Raw genomic sequence first — 7,921 nt, 5'->3', positions numbered from 1 at the left:
ACCACCTAAGACGCAGCCGCGGTCAACATTTAAATGAAATTATCTTCAAAAAGTAAATGTCATGGACCAATCTAACGTTTCAAATAAAGAACCGATGAGATTTTGCAAATTTTATGCGTTTTTTTTTAAAAAAAAGTTATCAAGCTCTTAACAAATCACCCTTTATTATGCTGTTCAATGAGAACCTTGAGTTCTCGACGACAGCGGCTGACTACCCTAGACCTTATGTCAGCACTGCACAATGCCTTTATAGCTGCCTGACTGTCGATGAAGAAGCTGATATTGCTTCTGAATAACGGCCTCATCAACAGCGACTCAGCAGCCTTCGTGATCGCATAAATCTCAGCCTGAAAAATACTGCAATCACTATCCAGCGTGTAAGACTCCTTTATTCCTAGTTCACTACAATAGATTCCGCTGCCCGTTCCTTCCCCCATCTTTGATCCGTCCGTATACATGTTCAGGGTTCCGAAGGGTATCCTCCTGTCTTCCCACTCTTCCATACTTGGTATAATGTACGTCGGTTTGTGATGATAAACATGCTCCGTGGCCATATGATCCGTCTCTCTATACTGCCCGGTATGCCTGCAGGCTGTCCTCTCCAGCGTGTTCAAGCTCCTAAGTCTCAGAAGTGTCAGTTCAGTCGTTTTCCTTACGTGTAAATCGAGTGGGATAAATCCCATCAGTACCTCCAGAGCGGCAGTGGCTGTGGTCCTCATGACACCTGTCATATAGATGAGTGCAGTCCTATTTACCCTATTTATTCTCGATATATGATTTTGGTGTTTCACGATCGTCCACCAAACATGACAACCATATGTGGCCACAGGTCTTACAACCGCGGTATAAATCCAGCCAAAAAGAGAAGGCCTCATTCCCCATCTCTGCCCGACCAACTTTTGACACGAGTATATTGCCGCATAGGCCCTCTTAATGCGATCGGCAGTATTCTCCATCCAGTTCAGCCTGGAGTCTATATATATATAGGGACGAAATAATTACGAACCGATATGAACTTTTGTGCGGTAATTATAGAGCCAGAATTGAAATATGGGGGTCGCTTTATATGGGGGCTATATACAATTATGAATACGAGACTACCAAAACTGGCAGATTTTTTTCTATAGCAATAACATTTTGACGAAATATTCTACAGACATAAAATTCTGACAGAATTTTCTATAGAAATAAAATCGGATCGGATGAATTTTACTACTTCAAGAGTCTCCGGAGGTCAAATCTGCGGATCGGTTTATATGGGGGATATATATAATTATGAACCGATATGGACTGATTTTTGCATGGTTGTTAGAGACCATATACCAACACAATACTCCACATTTCAGCCAGATCGCATGAAATTTACTTCTCTTTGAGGCTCCGCAAGCCAAATCTGGGGATCGGTTTATATGGGTGCTTTATATAATTATGGACCGATGTGGACAAATTTTTGCATGGTTGTTAGAGACCATATACCAACATCATGTACCAAATTTCAGCCAGATCGCATGAAATTTGCTTCTCTTAAAGGCTCCGCAAGCCAAATCTGGGGATCGGTTTATATGGGGGCTATATATAATTATGGACTGATATGGAGCAACTCTGTCATGCTTGTTAGAGACCATATACTACCACCACGTACCAAATTTCAACCGGATCGGATGGAATTTGCTTCTCTTGGATGAAATTTGCTTCTGGGGATCGGTTTATATGGGGGCTATTTATTATGAACCGATATGGACTGATTTTTGCATGGTTGTTAGAGACCATATACTAACACTACGACCAAATTTCAACCGGATCGGATGAAATTTGCTTCTCGTAGAGGCACCGCAAGCCAAATCTGGGGATCGGTTGGGGGCTTTATATAATTATGGACCGATGTGGACCAATTTTTGCATGGTTGTTAGAGACCATATATCAAACCATATACCAAATTTCAGCCGGATAGGATATTAAAGTAAAGTTATTAATTAGCCATGGGGCCCAAAAATACAACTATGTGTATGCTGTAGAATAAAGAAAAGCAAAGTTTTCATTCTTAATTTTTATAATTTCTATATTTATGAACACAGTAGAAAAATGTCTCATCCAGCGAAAAGGACTTTAATTCGTGACCACCACAAAAAAAAATTAAATATCAACCCAAACCTAAAAATAATGAATTTTTCATATGAAAAACTTCTTTTGGCCATATGTCCTTAAATATGCGTCCTAGAGCGAAAAGGACTTTAATTCGTGACCACCCCCCTAAAAAAAACTGAGTAAAGTTATAAATTAGCCCTTGGGACCCTAAATAAAACCATGTGTCTATTTCTAGTCTAAATGCTCTATTTGCACTTTTTTGTATGCCTTAGAATAAAGAGAAGCAAATATTTCATTTTTAATTTTGACGATTCGCTGTGCTACTTTTTTCGTAATGTACGAATAAAAAAAATATGTTACCCATTACTGTAAAACTGATTTAGTAAAAAAAATTTCCCACCGAATCTCCAATTCCAACTCAATAATTTCGTTCCCATCCGCGAAAAAATATCCTCAATTTCGGAAAAAAGTCCCAAATACTGACAGCACTGGTATAGAGCAACACAGAACTGTAATTTCCAATTACATTAAGATATTCGTATAAAATAACAGACCCATTCCCTATCATCTTGTATATTCATATGCTAATTTATTATTACATTGTAAATTAATTGTGATATTAAATTCCAATGATAACAAATGTAAACGATATTATTAATTATTATTACATTCGTATAACCGTTTTTACTCCTCCTCCATTATAGGATATGAACGTATCGATTTCCATAAATATACTAATTTATTTATATCATTCGATGCATACATCGTAGAATATCGTATCTGCTTATTTATGCCCATATGCAAAACAATATATGTATGGACAGTTTAAAAAAGGAATTTACTTCAAGTTTATTTTTTTTAATCGAAATTGAAGACTACTGAACAATTTATACAATTGAAAATTTTGTCTTCAGGGTTATATGTTTTTGGATCACCAGAATAGTATATATGTCAAAAAGAAAATAGAAGCTCTATAAAAATTAATCAATTCGAACAGCTTTTCTAAAATTCTTTTGTAGAATACTTATGTACAGAAAAGAAAAGTAAATTTTTGGGATTTTGAGGCTCCGCAAGCCAAATCTGAATAGTATATATGTCAAAAAGAAAATAGAATCTCTATAAAAATTAATCAACTCGAATAGCTTTTCTAAAATTCGTTTGTAGAATATTTATGTACAGAAAAGAAAAATGTAATTAAATTTTTGGGAATCGTACGAAAATTTTCTTTTGCTTTAGTTCATATTGAACTTATGTGTACGGTCATTGAAATTTATACCCACTTTCAGTTCATAAAATGTTTGAGACATACTTAAAAGAAACGAAAAATTTCATTGGCCTCTGGAAAATTTCCAAAAAAATAATAAAATTTAACTACAAACAAATAATTTTTTTTCCAATTAAAATAAGTTAAATTTAACGTTAGTTTAAATATGGATTTTTTTTTCAGTGTGGCAAGGAAACTATGTATATCTTTGATTTGGACCTTATCATATAAATAAACAATAATTTTATAAAGCCTTTCGAACTAACTCTGTAGGGTTTACTTATAAACGTATTCACATTCTGTTTTCTTCTCTCTCCCTCTCTTCTTCCATTCATTGATTAAATGGAAATCATCTAAAACAATTTAACAATTATGTCAAATGCTTCCAATCAAATATAACAACCACATAATTTGTATTAATTAACAACAATATGTTGTAGTTGATATTAAATGGGGTGCAAAAAGCTTTTAACCAAAATTACATTTGCAATTAACCTTAATGTGAATTCCACTCAAAGTAATAAACATACAATTAGGACAATATTTACCAATTTCGAAATTCACCGAGTATCAAATAACATTAGCAAATTGGATTTACGACTTCTTGTCATCAACTAATTATGCTCTGCTCATATGTTCGACTAACCTAGGCCTAAAATTCATTCAGTTTTTGAGATGCATATTTTAATGGAGGATTGCTATATGTATTTTCTCTCTCGCTCTCTCATTATTTTAAATAGTTGAGATATGACATAGCCATACTCTTATTGCTTGGGCAAAACATATGCAATAAACAAACACACACATACCAATAAGCATATATGTACAAACATGTTGCTTTTCATAGCCATATGTGTAACAATAAAATTAATTGCATTTCCTTTAGCACCACATTAGTTATCAGGCTATTTATGGTCTATAGTCTGTAAATATTATCGGAATTTAGTATAAATGGCCATTAAGAATGCAGACATATATATTTAGTACTCGCAGATGAGTATATCAAATTTTAGATATAATTAATTAACTAAGGAATATTTAATTGCAATTTAAAACAAGTATGCATTTATTCCATTATGGATTTAATTCAATAGAATCTCCTCCAAAAACTGTTCTTATTAATATGATATATAAAGATATGATTATCTATGATAAAAAAAATCTAAAAGGCTATGCCTATGAAGATCCTGAAGCATATTTTTTTAAAGTCTGGAAGATTGGTAGAAATTTTCCAAAATTTTCTATAGAAATAAAATTTTCTATAGAAATACAATTTCGACAAAATTTTCCATAGAAATAAAATTTTGACAAAATTTTCTATAGAAATAATCTTTGGCAAAATATCATTTCTATAAAATAAAAATCTTACAAAATTTTCTATAGAAATAAAATTTTGACAAAATTTTCTATCAAAATAAAAATCTGACAAAATATTCTCTGGAAATTAAATTTTGACAAAATTTTCTATAGAAATAAAAGTTTAACAAAAATTTCTATAAAAATAAAAATCTGATAAAATTTTCTCTAGAAATTAAATTTTGACAAAATTTTCTATAGAAATAAAATTTTGACAAAATTTTCTATAGAAATATCAGCCAAATATAATTTTTAATGGAAGAGGAGCCATGGTTGCCACAGTTAGTAGATTGGTAGAATGTTTTGATAGGTAAGAGGAACTTAAACTTTGTATTGAAATAAAATTTTCACAAAATTTTCTATAGAAATAAAATTTCGAAAAAATTTTCTATAGAAATAAAATTTCGACAAAATTTTCTATAGAAGTAAAATTTTAACAACATTTTCTATACAAGTAAAATTTTCAGAGAATTTTCTATAGAAATAAAATTTTCAGAAAATTTTCTATAAAAATACAATTTTCTATAGAAATAAAATTTTCAGAAAACTTTCTATAGAAATAAAATTTTTAGAAAATATTCTATAGAAATAAAAATTTTAAGAAAATTTTCTATAGAAATAAAATTTTCCGAAAATTTACTATAGAAATAAAAATTTTAAGTAATTTTTCTATAGAAATAAAATTTTCAGAAAAATTTCTCTAGAAATAAAAATTTTCTATAAAAATACAATTTTCAGAAAATGGTCTATAAAAATACAATTTTCTATAGAACTAAAAATTTTTTATAGAAATCAAATTTTCTATAGAAATAAAATTTCTATAGAAATAAAATTTTCAGAAAATTTTCTACAGAAATAAAAGTTTTAAGAAAATTTTCTATAGAAATAAAATTTTCAGAAAATTTTCTACAGAAATAAAAGTTTTAAGAAAATTTTCTATAGAAATAAAATTTTCAGAAAATTTTTTATAGAAATACATTTTTTTTATAGAAATAAAATGTTCTATAGAAATAAAATTTTCAGAAAATTTTCTATAGAAATAAACATTTTAAGAAAATTTTGTAAAAAAATAAAATTTTGAGAAATTTTTCTATAGAAATAAAATTTTCAGAAAATTTTCTATAGAAATAACATATTCTATAAAAATAAAATTTTCTATAGAAATAAAATTTTCAGAAAATTTTCTATAAAAATACAATTTTCTATAGAAATAAAATTTTCAGAACATTTTCTATAGAAATAAAATTTTCAGAAAATTTTCTATAGAAATAACATTACTATAAAAATACAATTTTCTATAGAAATAAAATTTTCAGAACATTTTCTATAGAAACAAAATTTTCAGAAAATTTTCTATAGAAATAAAATTTTCAGAAAATTTTCTATAGAAATAAAATTTTCAGAAAATTTTCTATAGAAATAAAATTTTCAGAAAATTTTCTATAGAAATAAAATTTTCAGAAAATTTTCTATAGAAATAAAACTTTCAGAAAATTTTCTATAGAAATAAAATTTTCAGAAAATTTTCTATAGAAATAAAATCTTCAGAAAATTTTCTATAAAAATACAATTTTCTATAGAAATAAAATTTTCTATAGAAATAAAATTTTCATAAAATTTTCTATAGAAATAAGATTTTCAGAAAATTTTCTATAGAAATAAAAATTTTAAGAATATTTTCTATAGAAATAAAATTTTCTGAAAATTTTCTATAGAATTAAAATTTTTTATAGAAATAATATTTTCTATAGAAATAAAATTTTCTATAGAAATAAAATTTTCAGAAAATTTTCTACAGAAATAACATTTTAAGAAAATTTTCAGAAAATTTTCTATAGAAATAAAATTTGCAGAAAATTTTCTATAGAAATAAAATTTTCAGAAAATTTTCTATAGAAATAAAATTTTCAGAAAATTTTCTATAGAAATAAAATTTTGACAAAATTTTCTATAGAAATAAAATTTTGACAAAATTTTCTATAAAAAAAAATTTTGACAAAATTTTCTATAGAAATAAAATTTTGACAAAATTTTCTATAGAAATAAAATTTTGACAAAATTTTCTATAAAAAAAAATTTTGACAAAATTTTCTATAGAAATAAAATTATGACAAAATTTTCTATAGAAATAAAATTTTAACAAAATTTTCTATAGAGATAAAATTTTGACAAAATTTTTTCATATCCAAAGCGAAGTTGTTTCACTGGAAAAATTACGATCTTTATGTTTTTATACCCTCCACCATAGGAGGGGGGGTATATTAACTTTGTCATTCCGTTTGTAACACATATATATATATATATATATATATATATATATATATATATATATATATATATATATATATATATATATATATAAATATATATATATATTATATATATATATATATATATATATATATATATATATATTCTGGGTCGTGGTGAAACTCTGAGTCGATTGGCATCCGTCCGTCCGTCTGTTGAAATCACGCTAACTTCCGAACGAAACAAGCTATCGAGTTGAAACTTGGCACAAGTAGTTGTTATTGATGTAGGTCGGATGGTATTGCAAATGGGCCATATCGGTCCACTTTCACGTATAGCCCCCATATAAACGGACAACCAAAAATAAAGCGAATCCCCTTATTTGGCTTGCGGAGCCTCTAAGAGAAGCAAATTTTATCCGATCCGGTTGAAATTTAGTACATGGTGTTAATATTTGGCCTTAAACAGCCATGTAAAAATTGGTCGAAATCGGTCCATAATTATATATAGGTCCCATATAAACCGATCCCCAGATTTGACTTCCGGAACCCCTTGGAAGAGCAAAATTTATCCGATTCGGTTGAAATTTGGTACGTGATGTTAGTATATGGTATCCAACAACCATGCAGGAATTGGTTCCTATTAGTCCATAATTATATATAGGCCCATTATAAAACGATCCCCAGATTTGACCGCCGGTGCCTTTTAGAGAAGAAAATTCCTCAGATCCGGTTGAGATTTGGTACGTGATGGTAGTATATGATATTTAACAACCATGCCAAAAGTGGTCCATATCAGTCCATAAGCATATATAGCCCCCATATAAACCGATCCAGAGATTTGGTTTTGAAGCCTCTTGGAGGAGCAAATTTCTTCCGAGTCAGTTGAAATTTGGTAGGTCCATATCGGTCTATAGTTGTATATAGCCCTCAGATAAATCGATCCCCAATCACACAAAAATTGGTC

Source organism: Haematobia irritans, chromosome 5 (assembly GCF_050003625.1).
Source record: "Haematobia irritans isolate KBUSLIRL chromosome 5, ASM5000362v1, whole genome shotgun sequence".
NCBI classification, from domain to species: domain Eukaryota; kingdom Metazoa; phylum Arthropoda; class Insecta; order Diptera; family Muscidae; genus Haematobia; species Haematobia irritans.
This window is presented reverse-complemented; position numbering follows the sequence as displayed.